The sequence below is a fragment of the Pogoniulus pusillus genome, chromosome 9, assembly GCF_015220805.1.
Source record: "Pogoniulus pusillus isolate bPogPus1 chromosome 9, bPogPus1.pri, whole genome shotgun sequence".
NCBI lineage: Eukaryota > Metazoa > Chordata > Aves > Piciformes > Lybiidae > Pogoniulus > Pogoniulus pusillus.
The window spans coordinates 37,185,644-37,203,606 of record NC_087272.1 but is presented as its reverse complement, the minus strand read 5'-3'; the positions used below and the strand labels follow the sequence as shown (position 1 = coordinate 37,203,606).

Below are 17,963 nucleotides of genomic sequence, written 5' to 3'. Positions count from 1 at the left end.
AAGTGAAGGCTTTGAGAAGACCTGGTTGTACAGAATCATAGAATCGGGCAGGTTGGAAGAGACCTCCAAGATCATCCAGTCCAACCTAGCACCCAGCCCTATGCAGTCAACCAGACCATGGCACTGAGTGCCTCATCCAGGCTTTGCTTCAACACCTCCAGGCACAGTGACTCCACCACCTCCCTGGGCAGCCCATTCCAATGCCAATCACTCTCTCTGACAACAACTTCCTAACAACATCCAGCCTAGACCCCCCCCCCCAGCACAACTTGAGACTGTGTCCCCTTCTTCTGTTGCTGCTTTCCTGGCAGAAGAGCCCAACCCCACCTGGCTACAGCCTCCCTTCAGGGAGCTGCAGACAGCAATGAGCTCTGCCCTGAGCCTCCTCTTCTGCAGGCTCTCTCAGTCTCTCCTCACAGGGCTCTGCTCCAGGCCCCTCCCCAGCCTTGCTGCCCTTCCAGCACCTCAACATCTCTCTTGAATTAAGGAGCCCAGAACTGGACACAGCACTCAAGGGGTGGCCTGAGCAGTGCTGAGCACAGGGGCAGAAAAACCTCCCTTGTCCTGCTGGCCACACTCGTTCTGATGCAGGCCAGGATGCCATTGGCTCTCTTGGCCACCTGGGCACTGCTGCCTCATCTTCAGCTACTATCTATCAGTACCCCCAGGTCCCTTTCCTCCTGTCTGCTCTCAGCCACTCTGTCCCCAGCCTGTAGCACTGCTTGGGATAGATCTTAGATGCTAAAGCAACTGAAGCACAGTGTTAGAAAGTCTTCCCTTACTAACTGAAATCTACCTCACTGCATTTTGAGCCCATCATGACTTGACTGAGGCACTGAAGTCAGCAGGAGCCTTTCATGCATTGGTATCACAGCCTCTGTGTCCTCTCCATACTGTGTTTAATAGGAGCCACAGCAGGTTGTCTCTCTCTTTACACATCCCACTACAGCATATGTCATTTCTTCAGCAGCTTGACACTCCTTCACATTCATCTTGTGAGCCATGAATCCTTTTGTTCAGAGCTGTCAGCTCTTGCCTGTCCTGTATTTGCATATCCCTGCTGAATGCAGACAGGAGTTTGAATGCTTCCTTAACTGAGTCTTACTTTTTTTCCCAGACTGTTTCTTGAGTTTATCAAGAGCTTGACACAGAGACAAGACAAGAAGACAAAGCTGAAATCACATTCCTTGAAGTGAGATACTTTCAGCTACAGGCTGGTGATGCTGGTAGATAGCAGCTGAAGATGAGGCAGCAGTGCCCAGGTGGGCAGCAGAGCCAATGGCATCCTGGGCTGGCTCAGGAGCAGTGTGGGCAGCAGGACAAGGGAGGTTCCTCTGTCCCTGTGCTCAGCACTGCTCAGGCCACTCCTGGAGTGCTGTGTCCAGTTCTGGGCTCCTCAATTCAAGAGAGATGTTGAGGTGCTGGAAGGTGTCCAGAGAAAGGTGACGAAGGCGGTGAGGGGCCTGGAGCACAGCCCTGTGAGGAGAGGCTGAGGGAGCTGGGGGTGTGCAGCCTGCAGCAGAGGAGGCTCAGGGCAGAGCTCATTGCTGTCTACAACTACCTGAAGGGAGGCTGTAGCCAGGTGGGGTTGGGCTCTGCTGCCAGGCAGCCAGCAACAGAAGGGGACACAGCCTCAAGCTGTGCCAGAGGAGGTCTAGGCTGGATGTGAGGAGGAAGTTCCTGCCAGAGAGAGTGATTGGCATTGGAATGGGCTGCCCAGGGAGGTGGTGGAGTCACTGCCCCTGGAGGTGTTGAAGCAAAGCCTGGCTGAGGCACTTAGTGCCATGGTCTGGTTGACTGGCTAGGGCTGGGTGCTAGGTTGGACTAGATGAGCTTGGAGGTCTTATCCAACCTGCCTGGTTCTATGATTCAATCTGACCATTGCTGGGGGTAAATTGTCATCAGGACCACTTGTTCTACATCACATAGCTAGGACAAGGGTGACTGAGCAGGAAAAAAAATCCTCTAATACAAGCTGGGTTCCTACAGAATTCTCTTTTGCAGCACTTGTTGCTTTATCCAAATATTAAACCTTGTGTTTTAGACAAGGTTTTGAGTCAGAGCTTCCACCTACTGTGTGATTAATGTCTTGCATATGGAGTTTTCTTCTCTGTCAAGATCTGTGGTCTCCTTGGCACTTTCTCTCTGACACTTTCTCCCTTGCCCTTTGCTTGCTCAGAGTGGCTGAAACATTGGACCAGCTTCATCATCAGAATGATTTCAGGTCAAGTACTTGGCAAGAACTGTGAGTAGAGCACTCATTCTGGAAGCAGACCCAGAGAGCAGAGCCTGGCTAATTGATTGATGTCTGATTTCCAGTTAAACATTGAATAAATCCTATCTTTTATGCTGGGTTATGCCCAATATGTGGCACAGCAAAGAGGCCAGCTGGTTAAGATGCACACTGTGCTGCTCAGCATATTGGCTGGCCAGCCAGAGTGCAGAGGAAGCAAGCTGCCACGCTGCCTGTGAGGGTGGGACAGCACAGCAGGAAAACCAGGAGGGCATAGCAGAGGAAATTAGAGGGGGAGAAGCAATGATGGAAAAGAAAGGAAGTGTTTCAGGAGCCAGAAGAGGGGGGCTGCAGTCATGGCTTATTAAGTGAATCACAGAACCTCAAGGGTTGGAAGGGACCTCCAGAGATCATCCAGTCCAAACCCCCTGCCAAGGCAGCATCTCCTAGGGTAGGTCATGCAGGAATGCATCCTGAACTGTGTGGGTTTGGAAAGTGTCTAGAGAAGGAGACTCCACAACCTCTCTGGGCAGCCTGCTCCAGGGCTTTGTCACTCTCACTGTAAAGAAGTTTCTCCTCCTGTTGAGCTGAAACCTTCTCTGCTCCAGTTTGTAGCTGTTGCTACTTGGCTGACTGCTGCTGACCACCAAAAAGAGCTTGGCCCCAGCCACTTGACACTCACCCCTCAGATATTTGTGCACATTGCTCAGATCTCCTCTCAGCCTTCTCTTCTCCAGACCAAACAGCCCCAGGGCTCTCAGTCTCTCTCCATAGGGGAGATGCTCAAGTCTCCCACTCATCCTCGTGGCTCTCTGCTGGACTCTCTCCAGCAGGTCCCTGTCTCTCTTAAACTGGGGAGCCCAAAACTGGACACAGTATTCCAGCTGTGGTCTCAGTAGGGCATGTTTTCTTCAGTCCAAAGTCCCTATTGATTGAAAAGCAAAGTGAAACCCACAAATCTTTATTTTATCTCAGTACTCATCACTGCCAGTCTGACAGCACCATGGTGCCCTCAAGACCCAGTGCTGCCATGACTTAATCACAAAGTCTACAAATGAAGCATGACAGCATCTGAAATGAGTGGGATTTGTTCTGCCTTTCCTTGACTCTGTTCCCACACTCCAGAAATCAACTGGCATCCTGGCCTGCATCAGGAACAGTGTGGGCAGCAGGACAAGGGAGGTTATTCTTCCCCTGTACTCAGCACTGGTCAGGCCACACCTTGAGTACTGTGTCCAGTTCTGGGCCCCTCAATTCAAGAAAGATGTTGAGGTGCTGGAACATGTCCAGAGAAGGGCAACAAAGCTGGTGAGGGGCCTGGAGCACAAATCCTATGAGGAGAGGTTGAGGGAGCTGGGCCTGTTTAGCCTGGAGAAGAGGAGGCTCAGGGGTGATCTTATTACTGTCTACAACTACCTGAAGGGGCATTGTAGCCAGGTGGGGGGTGGCCTCTTCTCTCAGGTAACTAGCAATAGAACAAGGGGACACAGTCTCAAGTTGTGCCAGGGTAGGTCTAGGCTGGATGTTAGGAAGAAGTTCTTCACAGAGAGAGTGATTGGCATTGGAATGGGCTGCCCAGGGAGGTGGTGGAGGCACCGTCCCTGGGGGTCTTCAAGCAAAGCCTGGATGAGGCACTTAGTGCCATGGTCTAGTTGACTGGATAGGGCTGGGTGCTAGGTTGGACTGGATGATCTTGGAGGTCTCTTCCAACCTGGTTGATTCTATGATTCTATGTATGGGCAGGAGGAAGCCAGGCTGTGCTCCTGGGCATCCCCTGGATACAGCCATGGGGCTACATAGGGACTTGAGGCCATTGGAGGTCTTCAATAAAAGACTGGATGAGGCACTCGGTGCCATGGTCTGGTTGACTGGATAGGGCTTGGTGATAGGTTGGACTGGGTGAGCTTGGAGCTCTCTTCCAACCTGCTTGATTCTATGATTCTAGGATGGATTGCCTGCTGCAACCACGAGGATGGGTCTGGCCTGGGTTGTAGGAGTGTGAGGGATGGGTATGAAGAGGAGACACACAAATGATAAAGCTGTTAATGATAAATTGCAGTGTTTAAAATTGTAGTGTGCAGTTCTGGAGCCCCCAGCACAAGCAGGACATGGAACTGTTTGAGCCAGCCCAGAGGAGGCCACCAAGAAGCTAAGAGGGCTGCAGCAGCTCTGCTATGGGAACAGGCTGAGAGAGTTGGGGCTCTGCAGCCTGGAGAAGAGAAGGCTTCCAGGAGACATGGAGTGGCCTTGCAGTGTCTGAAGGGGGGTACAGGAGGGCTGGGGAGGGAGTACTGACAAGGTCCTGTAATGACAGGACAGGGAGATGTTGAGGTGCTGGAAGGTGTCCACAGAATGGTGACAAAGCTGGTGAGTGGCCTGGAGCACAGCCCTGTGAGGAGAGGCTGAGGGAGCTGGGGGTGTGCAGCCTGCAGCAGAGGAGGCTCAGGGCAGAGCTCATTGCTGTCTGCAGCTGCCTGCAGGGAGGCTGTAGCCAGGTGGGGTTGGGCTCTGCTGCCAGGCAGCCAGCAACAGAAGAAGGGGACACAGCCTCAAGCTGTGCCAGGGCAGGTCTAGGCTGGCTGTTAGGAGGAAGTTGTTGGCAGAGAGAGTGATTGGCATTGGAATGGGCTGACCAGGGAGGTGATGGAGTCCCCATGCCTGGAGGTGTTGAAGCAAAGCCTGGATGAGGCACTTAGTGCCATGGTCTGGTTGACTGGCTAGGGCTGGGTGCTAGGTTGGACTGGATGAAGTTGGAGGTCTTTTCCAACCTGGTTGATTCTATGAGTAATGGGTTTAAACTGTCAGAGGGGAGATTTAAACTGGATGTTAGGAAGAAGTTCTTTACAGTGAGGGTGGTTAGACACTGGAACAGATTGCCCAGGGAGGTTGTGGATGAAAGATCACATTGGGTGATTCTGTGCTCCACAACCTCCCTGGAGGTGGTCAAGGCCAGGCTGGATGAGGTCTTGAGCAACCTCTTCTAGTGAGAGGTGTTCCTGCCTATGGCAGGGGGTTGGAACTGGATGAGCTTTGATGTCACTTCCAACCTAAACCACTCTGTGATTAGCACTAGCAAGCAGCAGAGTCAAGTGTGTGCTGCATCCAGAGCAGACACCTGAATGAGCTGCTCTGAGCAGCCAGCCTGAACCCTGGCTATGAGACCTGCAGGATGCCACTCCTCTGCTCACTCCTAGTTGCTGTATCCAGCACTTGCTTAAATTAGGTCACTGCTGATTCTTCTTGTACCTTCACCCTGGCTGACTGTAAACCTCAAAGCTCTGTTTTATCCTGTACTGCCTGAAAACTGCAGACCAGCAGGGAGCAATTGCTCTGCTCCTGTACACTCCACCAGCATCTACAGAATCACAGAACCTTCGAGGCAGGAAGGGGTAGGTCTAGGCTGGATGTTAGGAGGGAGTTCTTCACAGAGAGAGTGATTTCCCATTGGAATGGGCTGCCCAGGGAGGTGGTGGAGGCACCATCCCTGGAGGTGTTGAAGCAAAGCCTGGATGAGGCACTTAGTGCCATGGTCTGGTTGACTGGCTAGGGTTGGGTGCTAGGTTGGACTGGCTGAGCTTGGAGGTCTCTTCCAACCTGCTTGATTCTATGATTCTATGGTTCTATGAACCTCCAGAGATCACTGAGTGCAACCTCTCTGCCAAGCAGGATCCCCTAGGATCGTTCACACAGGGAACCATTTGGTGATGCAGTCCCTATGGAATCCTGGCCCAGTTGGAGCTACTAATTTCCTGCTTCCCACAAAGGAGCAGGATGCTGCATGTGCTGCAAGCCTGTAATTCCCACTGCACTCAGCTCATGCAGAGCTGCTGGCTGTGTTGTTTCAGTCAGAGCTACTGTGTGTTTTGATGATGAATCTGCCACAAGACTGAAGAAAGGCAGCAAATTATTTCTTGCCAGACACATTCCTGTTTCCAATCCTTGCAGCTACTGCTGTATTGCTGCCAGATTTCAGCACTCTGGTTTGAGAAGGGACTTCAGACTAAGAAAGTTGTCTGAAAACCAGTCTGCCTGTGCACATTTGGTACAGAGGGAGACTTCAGCTTTCCAATCAATCTTCTTAGTAGACTTCTGCTTCCAGGGAGGTTTTACAACTTCAGTGTAGAGATTCCTGAGGAATAACAGATTGCTTCTCCTGAAAAAACCCACTTACCTCTGCTGAAAATGTGCTGTCAATGCTGTGTACTGATAAGTAGTGATAGAGGATCTTGCACAGGCCTACACAGATTTTGAGATGTAGAAAAAAGCCTCACCCCAGTCCTTGTTCCTTAGCCAAGGCAATAAAAGGACTTTTGGACTCTTCCTACGTTCCTGCTTTGTAGCTTAGCTGGATTCCTGCTTAACTCTTGGAGGAAGAATTCTCCCTGGAACTGTACAGACAAACATTTTTGCCTGAAGTAAGAATGTATTTAGCATTAGACATTTACTGGGTCAGGAGTGGGCCTCAGATATGTTTCCTTCCATGTTTTATCACTCAAAAAAGCTTCTACCCAGCTTCATTTTTGTTCAGACTGTTCTTGAAGAAGTCCTGAAATGAGTTACTCTAGAGCAGAGAAGCTGCATTTAGTATGGCTGCTGTATTTATGTACACTTATTAGATCCACTCTCAGTCCTTTCCTCTCTAAACAGTCCCAGACTCTCAGCCTTTCCTCATCAGGCACTGCTCCAGACCCTTCAGCATCCTTGTAGCTCTCCCTGCAGTGCTCCAGACCCTTCAGCATCCTTGTAGCTCTCCCTGCAGTGCGCCAGACCCTTCAGCATCCTTGTAGCTCTCCCTGCAGTGCTCCAGACCCTTCAGCATCCTTGTAGCTCTCCCTGCAGCGCTCCAGACCCTTCAGCATCCTTGTAGCTCTCCCTGCAGTGCTCCAGACCCTTCAGCATCCTTGTAGCTCTCCCTGCAGTGCGCCAGACCCTTCAGCATCCTTGTAGCTCTCCCTGCAGTGCTCCAGACCCTTCAGCATCCTTGTAGCTCTCCCTGCAGCGCTCCAGACCCTTCAGCATCCTTGTAGCTCTCCCTGCAGTGCTCCAGACCCTTCAGCATCCTTGTAGCTCTCCCTGCAGGCCTCCAGACCCTTCAGCATCCTTGTAGCTCTCCCTTTGTGCTAGTTTGAGCTGCTAGAATGTTTTGGTGAGAAGAGTTAGATGCTAGGCTGTGAAATGCAAACAATGGTGATGTCTGCTTCACTCACAGGCTTGCTGAGATGCGTAAGAACAAGAACACAAATATAGATAATGGAGTTGCTGTCTGTCTCTCTAGGGCTGCACAAATTTCTCTCTCTAACCTAACTGCTGCCTGACTAATCCTTCTGCTTCCTAACCCCCCTGGCTGACCCTGCAAACTCACCTTGAACGTAAGGCAAAGTCTGGAGTAAGGAAGAGGAGTGGGAAGAAGGTGGAAGGGTGGTTGGGAGCCCCTCCTGGGGACTCAGGTTTCTGGGAGGGCTGCTGTGGTTTTGTATTTCTTTTACCTTGTCTATTTCTGTCTATATATTGTAGATATCTGCTTGTATATTGTGCTAAGCTGTAAATAGAAAGCTTCATTCAATTTCCAGAGCCACTGAGCCTAGTCTGGGTGATTTTCCAAAGTGTGGGGGACAGGGAACACCCAAACCATCACATCCTTGGACTCTCTCCAGTAGATCTCTGTCCCTCTTGAACTGAGGTGCCCAGAACTGGATGCAATATTCCAGGTGGGGCCTCACTAAGGCAGAGTAGAGGGGGAGGAGGTTTGATGCATGTGTGTCTTTCACTGTAGGTCTTGGCACTGCTTCTGACCGTGTCTGTTCTGAAACAGAAATGGCACAGTTGTGTTTGTGGGTTCCATGCTCAAATTATTGAATCATAGAATCAGGCAGGGTTGGAAGGGACCACAAGGATGAGTCAGTTCCAACACCCCTGTCATGGCCAGGGACACCCTACCCTAGAGCAGGCTGTCCACAGCCTCAGCCAGCCTGGCCTCAAACACCTCCAGCCATGGGGCCTCAACCACCTCCCTGAGCAACCCATTCCAGCCTCTCACCACTCTCATGCTCAACAACTTCCTCCTCACCTCCACTCTGACTCTCCCCACCTCCAGCTTTGCTCCATTCCCCCCAATCCTGTCACTCCCTCAGAGCCTGAAAAGTCCCTCCCCAGCTTTTTTGTAGGCCCCTTTCAGATCCTGGATGGCCACAAGAAGGTCCCCTGGGAGCCTCCTCTGCTCCAGACTGCACAGCCCCAACTCTTTCAGTCTGTGCTCACAGCAGAGGTGCACTAAGAAAACATTTTTTTACATTAGGAAGCAACTTTTCCTAGCAAGGGTGATCAGGTATTGGAATGAGCTGCCCAGGGAGGTGGTAGAGTCACCAACCTCCCTTCAGGTAGCTGTAGACAGCAATGAGGTCACCCCTGAGCTTCAAACCATTCCTCCTTGTCTTGTCTCTAGACACCCTTAGGAAAAGTCCCTCTGCAGCTTTCCTGCAGCTGTTTGCTATCTTTGCTTTTTTCCCCAGAGTTATTTTTCTTTCCAGGAGTCGATCTGAAGCTTTGGATACCTCTTTAGATTCTATTCTGTTTGCAGCCAGCCAGATAAGAGGTTTAATCCGTTAGTGGAGATGGATAAGAAAGCAATTTTATATTCAGCTTTTAATGTCTGAGAGATTTCTTCCCTCAGAAATCATCTCTCACTTGAATGACAAATGTAGGTCTCTGGAAAATGTTGATTGTACTCTGATAGTTTGTATAGAATACTCCACTCACCACCTGGATTCTCTTCTGGCATGACCTAGGTACATTAGGTACATCTCTGGAACGTGTTCAGAGAAGGGTGATGAAGCTGGTGAGCAGAGGAGCAGGGAAATGCTTTTCAGAATCAATGGAAGACTTATGTAAGTAGTTGGATAATAATAGAACCATAGAATCAGGCAGGTTGGAAGAGACCTCCAAGCTCAGCCAGTCCAACCTAGCACCCAGCCCTGGCCAGTCAACCAGACCATGGCACTAAGTGCCCCAGCCAGGCTTAGCTTCAACACCTCCAGGAATGGTGACTCGAACACCTCCAGGGACAGTGACTCCACCACCTCCCTGGGCAGCCCATTCCAATGCCAGTCACTCTCTCTGACAACAACTTCCTCCTCACATCCAGCCTAGACCTGCCCTGGCACAGCTTGAGACTCTGTCCCCTTCTTCTGTTGCTGGGTGCCTGGCAGCAGAGCCCAACCCCCACCTGGCTACAGCCTCCCTGCAGGTAGTTGTAGACAGCAATGAGCTCTGCCCTGAGCCTCCTCTGCTGCAGGCTGCACACCCCCAGCTCCCTCAGCCTCTCCTCACAGGGCTCTGCTCCAGGCCCCTCACCAGCTTTGTTGCTCTTCTCTGGACACCTTCCAGCACCTCAACATCTCTCTTGAATTGGGGAGCCCAGAACTGGACACAGCACTCAAGGTGTGGCCTGAGCAGTGCTGAGCACAGGGGCATAATAACCTCCCTTGTCCTGCTGGCCACACTGCTCCTGAGCCAGCCCAGGATGCCATTGGCTCTGCTGCCCACCTGGGCACTGCTGCCTCAGCTTCAGCTCCTCTCTCCCAGCACCCCCAGCTCCCTCTCTGCCTGACTGCTCTCAGCCACTCAGTCCCCAGCCTGTAGTGCTGCTTGGGGTTGTTGTGGCCAAAGTGTAGAACTCTGCACTTGGCATTGTTCAGTCTCATCCCATTGGCCTCTGCCCACCCATCATCTTGTCAAGTTCCCTCTGCAGGTCTCTCTCTATTTTGTATTTTGCCATACCTACTTCTTCTGACAAATATCTGGATCCATTCTGCAAACAACGTGTTCTTAAATATTTAGGTGAATATGTGCCCTAAATAAATAATGAAGATAAAGTTTTGCCATGCCAAGCCAGGACTGTGTGTGTTTGGGAAGCTAATGCTGTCAGAGGATGCAGGACACTAAATGCTGTCAGAGGGTGCAGGACACTAAATGCTGCCAGAGGATGCAGGACACTAAATGCTGTCAGAGGATGCAGGACACTGAATGCTGTCAGAGGATGCAGGACACTGAATGCTGCCAGAGGATGCAGGACACTAAATGCTGCCAGAGGATGCAGGACACTGAATGCTGCCAGAGGATGCAGGACACTGAATGCTGCCAGAGGATGCAGGACATTGAATGCTGCCAGAGGATGCAGGACACTGAATGCTGCCAGAGGATGCAGGACACTGAATGCTGCCAGAGGATGCAGGACACTGAATGCTGCCAGAGGATGCAGGACACTAAATGCTGCCAGAGGATGCAGGACACTGAATGCTGCCAGAGGATGCAGGACACTGAATGCTGCCAGAGGATGCAGGACACTAAATGCTGCCAGAGGATGCCGGACACTAAATGCTGCCAGAGGATGCAGGACACTGAATGCTGCCAGAGGATGCAGGACACTAAATGCTGCCAGAGGATGCAGGACACTGAATGCTGCCAGAGGATGCAGGACACTAAATGCTGCCAGAGGATGCAGGACACTGAATACTGCCAGAAGATGCAGGACACTGAATACTGCCAGAGGATGCAGGACACTGAATGCTGTCAGAGGATGCAGGACACTGAATACTGCCAGAAGATGCAGGACACTGAATACTGCCAGAGGATGCAGGACACTGAATGCTGTCAGAGGATGCAGGACACTGAATACTGCCAGAGGATGCAGGATACTCTGAGGTACAAATGGTACAAATTCCCCTTGGTTCTTACATCCACACTGTGTTTATCTGGAATCCTACTGTACTGTGCAAAGCCTACTCTGCTGGCTCAAGTTATATTCACAGCTGCCTCTTGATAGACCACAGGATGTCACTCAGCGATCCCACCGAGGGAAAGCTAATTTCCATGCAACATCTTGTGCTGCCTTGGGATTTCTCACTAGGTAAGCAAGAAATAAATCCCTGTCAGTAGTGCAGGCATACAGTTGTAGGGATGTAGGCACAGACTAGCTGGGTCATGAGGCACGATGCTGGGTGGAAATTACTGCTCACAGGGGATAGATCCTTTTTTTCAGCTGCAAGCTCTAGGCTTTTTCTTGCCACCTGAGTGTGCAGAAGCTTTGCCCACTGTCCAAATCAACACTCACACAATGTATATCATTCTCATAATATCCCTGCAAGGTAGGAACCAGAGCAGGAACTGAGGGCAGGAGGAATTGTTGTCTGTCCACAATAAGGCAGCAAATAAAAGAGGTAAGGAATAGAAATTGACTCTCTGCATCCATGTAGGATCTCTCCTCCAAGACTCTTCTTTCTTAGAATCATAGATTCATAGAACCAACCAGGTTGGAAGAGACCTCCAAGCTCATCCAGTCCAACCTAGCACCCAGCCCTATCCAATCAACTAGACCATGGCACTAAGTGCCTCATCCAGTAGCAGCATAAAACTGCTGTAGGCACTTACCTCCTGCTGACCAGGATGAAACCCAAGGCTTCTGAGAGCACTGGCTTCCAAAACACCTTCTGAGCCTCTCCCAAGACTTGTCCTTTGAAATCAAGATCTCCCCTTGCAGTTCTGTTCTGCTGCCCCAGGAAGGGGTTTTTAACAAGGGCTTGTAACGATAGGATGACAGGGACTGAGACTGGAGATTAGGAATTCTCTCCAGAGAGGGTGGTGAGACACTGGCACAGGTTGCCCAGGGAGGTTGTGGAGCACAGAATCACCCAATGTGATCAAAGATCACATTGGGTGATTCTGTGCTCCACAACCTCCCTGGAGGTGTTCAAGGCCAGGTTGGATGAGGCCATGAGTAACCTGGGCTAGTGGGAGGTGTCCCTGCCCATGGCAGGGGAGTTGGAACTGGATGATCTTTATGGTCCTTTCCAACCCAAACCATTCCAACAATCTCAGGGAGGTGGTGGAGTTGCTGCCCCTGGAGGTGTTCAAGCAAAAGATGGAGTCACCATCCCTGGAGGTGTCCAAGAAACATATGGACAAAAGCCTGGATGAGGCACTTAGTGCCATGGTCTGGTTGATTGGCTAGGGCTGGATGCTAGGTTGGGCTGGCTGAGCTTGGAGGTCTCTTCCAACCTTCTTGATTCTATGATAGCTTAGAGAGAACAGAAGCAATTCTCACTTCTGACTTTTAAAGCTTGGATGTCACTCTTGGCACCGTAGTTGTGGGTGTGAGTAATAGAAGATGCACAGGTAGTTAGTCACATTCACTTTGTTTCCATAGGAGCTGGTTGAGTGTAGACTGAGGAGACTGATCTCAGATGACTGTCAGAAAGACTGATAGCTTCTTACACCAACATTGAAATGTTAGCCTGGGATGGATGAATATAGCAGCAGGGAAATCGTCACAAAAAAAGCTGCAAGGAAAAGCAAGTTGTCAGCGAGCCAAGAATCTGAAATGACAGAGAATATATTCCTGGGAGGGTAACAGGCTGCTTGGCTTTTCCTCACTTGCTCATTTTCATTTGTTTGCATTTTGCTATTGGGATCTTCTGAGAAGCTTGAGCACAGAAGTGAAGCATTTTGAAGGGTGCTTCGTTGGTGCCTGTGTTTGCGCTCAGGACAGTTCAGTTCATCTTCAGTTTCTGAATGTTCCAGGCAGTGTTTCTGCAAGGAAATGCAATTAGTGCATCAAGAGAGAAATGTGAGGTACTGGAACATGTCCAGAGAATGGTGACACAGCTGGTGAGAGGCCTGGAGCACAGCCCTGTGAGGAGAGGCTGAGGGAGCTGGGGGTGTGCAGCCTGCAGCAGAGGAGGCTCAGGGCAGAGCTCATTGCTGCCTGCAGCTGCCTGCAGGGAGGCTGTAGCCAGGTGGGGTTGGGCTCTTCTCCCAGGCAACCAGCAACAGAAGAAGAGGACAGAGTCTGAAGCTGTGCCAGGGCAGGTCTAGGCTGGATGTGAGGAGGAAGTTGTTGGCAGAGAGAGTGACTGGCATTGGAATGGGCTGCCCAGGGAGGTGGTGGTGTCATTGTCTCTGGAGGTGCTCAAGAGGAGGCTTGATGGGGCACTTAGGGCCATGGTCTGGTTGATTGGACAGGGCTGGGTTCTAGGTTGGACTGGATGATCTTGGAGGTCTCTTCCACCAGTTTTACAGGAGCAAACTGTTGAGGAAACTGTTGAGCTGGCAAAGCTGATATGCACTCAGTTTTACTGGTGTGAGGAACTGTATGCATTGAAACCAATGAGAGAATCAGCATCTGATCACCTTGGATGGGACTTGAGTGCTTTGCAGGTATTTGCACCTATGTCAGTTCAATCCCAAGCACAACTCCAGGCTCGGTGGGGAATGGCTAAGAGCAGCCCTGAGGAAAAGGATCTGTGGGTCTGGGGTGATGAAAAGCTCAACAGGAGCCTTCAGTGTGAGTGCAGCCCAGACACAACCCTGTGCTGGCTGCAGCAAGAGCAGTGTGGGCAGCAGGGCAAGGGAGGGGATTCTGCCCCTTGGCTCTGCTCTCCTCACACCCCACCTGCAGTCCTGGGGGCAGTTGTGGAGCCCCAAGCACAAGCAGGACATGGAAGTGTTGGAGCCAGTGCAGAGGAGGCCACCAAGATGCTGAGAGGGCTGCAGCAGCTCTGCTGTGAGCACAGGCTGAGAGAGTTGGGGCTGTGCAGCCTGGAGAAGAGAAGGCTTGGAGGAGACCTTGGAGTGGCCTTCCAGTGTCTGAAGGGACCTACAGAAGGGCTGTGGAGGGACTACTGACAAGGTCCTGTAATGACCAAATGAGAAGGAATGGGTTTAAAGTGGCAGAGGGGAGATTGAAACTGGGTGTTAGGAAGAAGTTGTTTGCAGTGAGGGTGGTGAGACACTGGCACAGGTTGCCTAGGGAGGCTGTGGCTGCTCCCTGCCTGGAGGTGTTCAAGGCCAGGTTGGATAAGGCCTTGAGTGACCTGTACTAGTGGGAGGTGTCCCTGCCTATGGCAGGGGGTTGGAACTGGATGATCTTTGAGGTCCCTTCCAACCTAAACCATTCTATGATCCTATGATTTACACTGCGGGGAAGGTCCTGAGGCACAGAAGCCATGAACAGATCTACCTGTGGCTGACTGCTACTCATGTTATTTCAGCTACACATGAGAGTCTCTTCAGGTTAAAAACATGCTGGAGAATTAATTGCACTCCTCTTTGAACATGATTAAAATCCTGAGTAATATTTAGACACTGTGCCTCTGTTTCAACCCTTTTCACTCTGCCCTCCCTTCAGTTCTTTCTACAGGCAATTAAAAGACATTACTGAAATTCTTCAATCTCAGCCAAACAGGCTGATGAGTTTTAACAGAGAACATTTATTCCAGCCTTTAATTAAGTCTGGCAGGTTGAAATCATTAATCTATGCTTTGAAACTACACACCCTGTCATGAACATCCACAACCTGACAACTAAATCTCACTCTAGGTGGTTGTCTATGTAAGAATGCAGCTTTCTAGAAGCTGCTTTTTAGATTACCTTTTCTTTGCTTGTGATGTAACACAAACTATTAAGGACTTGCCTCAGCAGAAGGGGCAATGCCAAGCACAACTTCAGGCTGGGTGGGGAATGGCTGAGAGCAGCCCTGAGGAAAAGGACCTGGGGGTCTGGGCTGATGAAAAGCTCAACAGGAGCCTGCAGTGTGAGTGCAGCCCAGACACAACCCTGTGCTGGCTGCAGCAAGAGCAGTGTGGGCAGCAGGGCAAGGGAGGGGATTCTGCCCCTTGGCTCTGCTCTCCTCACACCCCACCTGCAGTCCTGGGGGCAGTTCTGGAGCCCCCAGCACAAGCAGGACATGGAAGCGTTGGAGCCAGTGCAGAGGAGGCCACCAAGATGCTGAGAGGGCTGCAGCAGCTCTGCTGTGAGCACAGGCTGAGAGAGTTGGGGCTGTGCAGCCTGGAGAAGAGAAGGCTTGGAGGAGACCTTGGAGTGGCCTTGCAGTGTCTGAAGAGACCTACAGGAAGGCTGGGGAGGGACTATTGACAAGGTCCTGTAGTGACCAGACGAGAAGGAATGGGTTTAAAGTGGCAGAGGGGAGATTGAAACTGGGTGTTAGGAAGAAGTTGTTTGCAGTGAGGGTGCTGAGACACTGGCACAGGTTGTCCAGGGAGGTTGTGGACCACAGAATTACCCAATGTGATCTTTGATCACATTCTGTGCTCCACAACCTCCCTGGAGATGTTCAGAACCAGGCTGGAAGAAGCCTTGAATGACCTGTTCTAGCGGGAGGTGTCCCTGCCTATGGCAGGGGGTTGGAACTGGATGATCTTTGAGGTCCCTTCCAACCTAAACCATTCTATGATTCTATGATCTGTCAACATCAACTTTCTTTCACCACTACAGATACACAATTATCACCTGCTCTGAATATCCTCTCACCACCTGCCTCTGCTTCAGGTTAGTTTTCCCATCTAGAACCTTGCTCACAGCAAGTTTAAATCCTGAAATCAGAGCAGTATGATGCCTGTCTGGATAAAAAGAAATGTTGGTATCCAGCTTGCACCAGTGCTAAGGCTGTGCTCAGGTTAGGTTACCTTTAGAAACATTAAGATATATGAACCTTCTGAATCACAGAATCAGTCAGGGTTGGAAGGGATCACAAGAAGAAGCCAGTTCCAGCCCCCCTGCCATGCCCAGGGACACCCTACCCTAGAGCAGGCTGCACACAGCCTCAGCCAGCCTGGCCTCAAACACCTCCAGCCATGGGGCCTCAACCACCTCCCTGGGCAACCCATTCCAGCCTCTTACCACTCTCATGCTCAACAACTTCCTCCTCACCTCCAGCCTGAATCTCCTCACCTCCAGCTTTGCTCCATTCCCCCCAGTCCTGTCACTCCCTGACAGCCTCAAAAGTCCCTCCCCAGCTTTTTTGGAGGCCCCTTCAGATCCTGGAAGGCCACAAGAAGGTCACCTGGGAGCCTCCTCTTCTCCAGCCCGAACAGCCCCAACTCTTTCAGTCTGTGCTCACAGCAGAGGTGCTGGATCATATGAAGTAACATTTTAAGTGATAGCTTTGTCTTTTTTTTTTGGCCTGCCTTGTTAAATTGGTTGAAGAATCATTTATTCATGCAGTCAAATGAAAAATAACCCAGCAAAACATCCAGCAGCAGTGACCCAGCCCATTAACCTCCAGCTGCCTGTTTCTATATTCATTCCACATTTCACTTTTTAATGTCATTACTCTTGTTTGGAATAGACAGTGATGAAATGATCTGACCTTTACCTGAGTACTTTTTTTTCCATATTGGCTAGAAAAAAAACAAAACTAAAGCTGCTGAAGATTCTTAGTATTATTCAAGTGCTTTTGCATCACCTTCATGCTCTTTCAGAGTTCTTCCAGGCAACGAGCAACAGAACAAGAGGACACAGTTTCAAGTTGTGCCGGGGAGGTCTAGGCTGGATGTTGTTAGGAAGTTGTAGTCAGAGAGAGTGATTGGCATTGGAATGGGCTGCCCAGGGAGGTGGTGGAGCCACCGTCCCTTGAGGTCTTCAAGAGAAGACTGGATGAGGCACTTGGTGCCATGGTCTAGTTGACTGGATAGGGCTGGGTGCTAGGTTGGACTGGATGATCTTGGAGGTCTCTTCCAACCTGGTTGATTCTATGATTCTAAGCTCTAAACCTTTCAGAGCTGGTGAGGGTGATCGCTGTAGTAGGCTTTCCCAGGGTGTACAGCTGTGTAGAAGCTGCAGTCCTGCTACAGAATGGGAGAAACAGTTTGGAGTTGGAGCAATTTGGTCTTCAGCTATTTTGATGAGGTCCATGTTCTGTTTCCTGTGCCTCATCTGCACAGTTCCTGCCACGTTTCTCCCTGAAAGGACCAATACAGCAACAGGAACTCCAGGAGCAGGAACACGCAAAGTGCTGTCTGTGGTAGCACTGTGCAGAGCCTGCTATGCCAAACACCAACCTGACAAACCTCCCTTCCTACCCCTTTTGGCAAGTGCATTCATCAGCAAATCTAACAGATGAGTAGAAATGATGTACATGTAACAAACGCCAGGAGAACTAAACACACCTGGAGTGCTGTGCCCAGTTCTGGCCTCCTCAATTCAAGAGAGATGTTGAGGTGCTGGAAGGTGTCCAGAGAAGGGCAATAATGCTGGTTGAGAGGCCTGGAGCACAGCCCTGTGAGGAGAGGCTGAGGGAGCTGGGGGTGTGCAGCCTGTAGAAGAGGAGGCTCAGGGCAGAGCTCATTGCTGTCTACAACTACTTGAAGGGAGGCTGTAGCCAGGTGGGGTTGGGCTCTGCTGCCGGGCAAGCAGCAACAGAAGAAGGGGACAGAGTCTCAAGTTGTGCCAGGGGAGGTCTAGGCTGGATGTGAGGAGGAAGTTGTTGGCAGAGAGAGTGATTGGCATTGGAATGGGCTGCCCAGGGAGGTGGTAGAGTCACTGTCCCTGGAGGTGTTGAATCAAAGCCTGGATGAGGCACTTAGTGCCATGGTCTGGTTGACTGGCCAGGGCTGGGTGCTAGGTTGGACTGGATGATGTTGGAGGTCTCTTCCAACCTGCTTGATTCTATGATTCTAAGCTTGCTGACCTGTTAGCATTCCTTCAGCAGCAGCACCCAAATCAAATGCTCTGTTTCACACCTGTAGCTAAGACACCTTTCAGTTTCTGACAGCAGGAAAGGCAACGTTGTTGCTGTTTCTACAAGAAGGAGAGCGTTTGCTAGAAGCTTTTCCCTTTTTTGCCCCGTTTAACTAATGCCAGCAGCCTACAGAGTGAAGTGTTAACTCTTTACGGTGATAAAACGCACATCTGCCCCTCCGCTGCCCCAGCTCCAGGA

General features: G+C 50.8%; 1 protein-coding gene across 1 annotated transcript in view; it reads right to left on the bottom strand.

The window, feature by feature from the left end:
• Positions 1 to 17,963, bottom strand: part of GABRB1 (gamma-aminobutyric acid type A receptor subunit beta1) — an 85,223-nt gene that overhangs the window by 47,294 nt on the left and 19,966 nt on the right. The window lies entirely within an intron of this gene.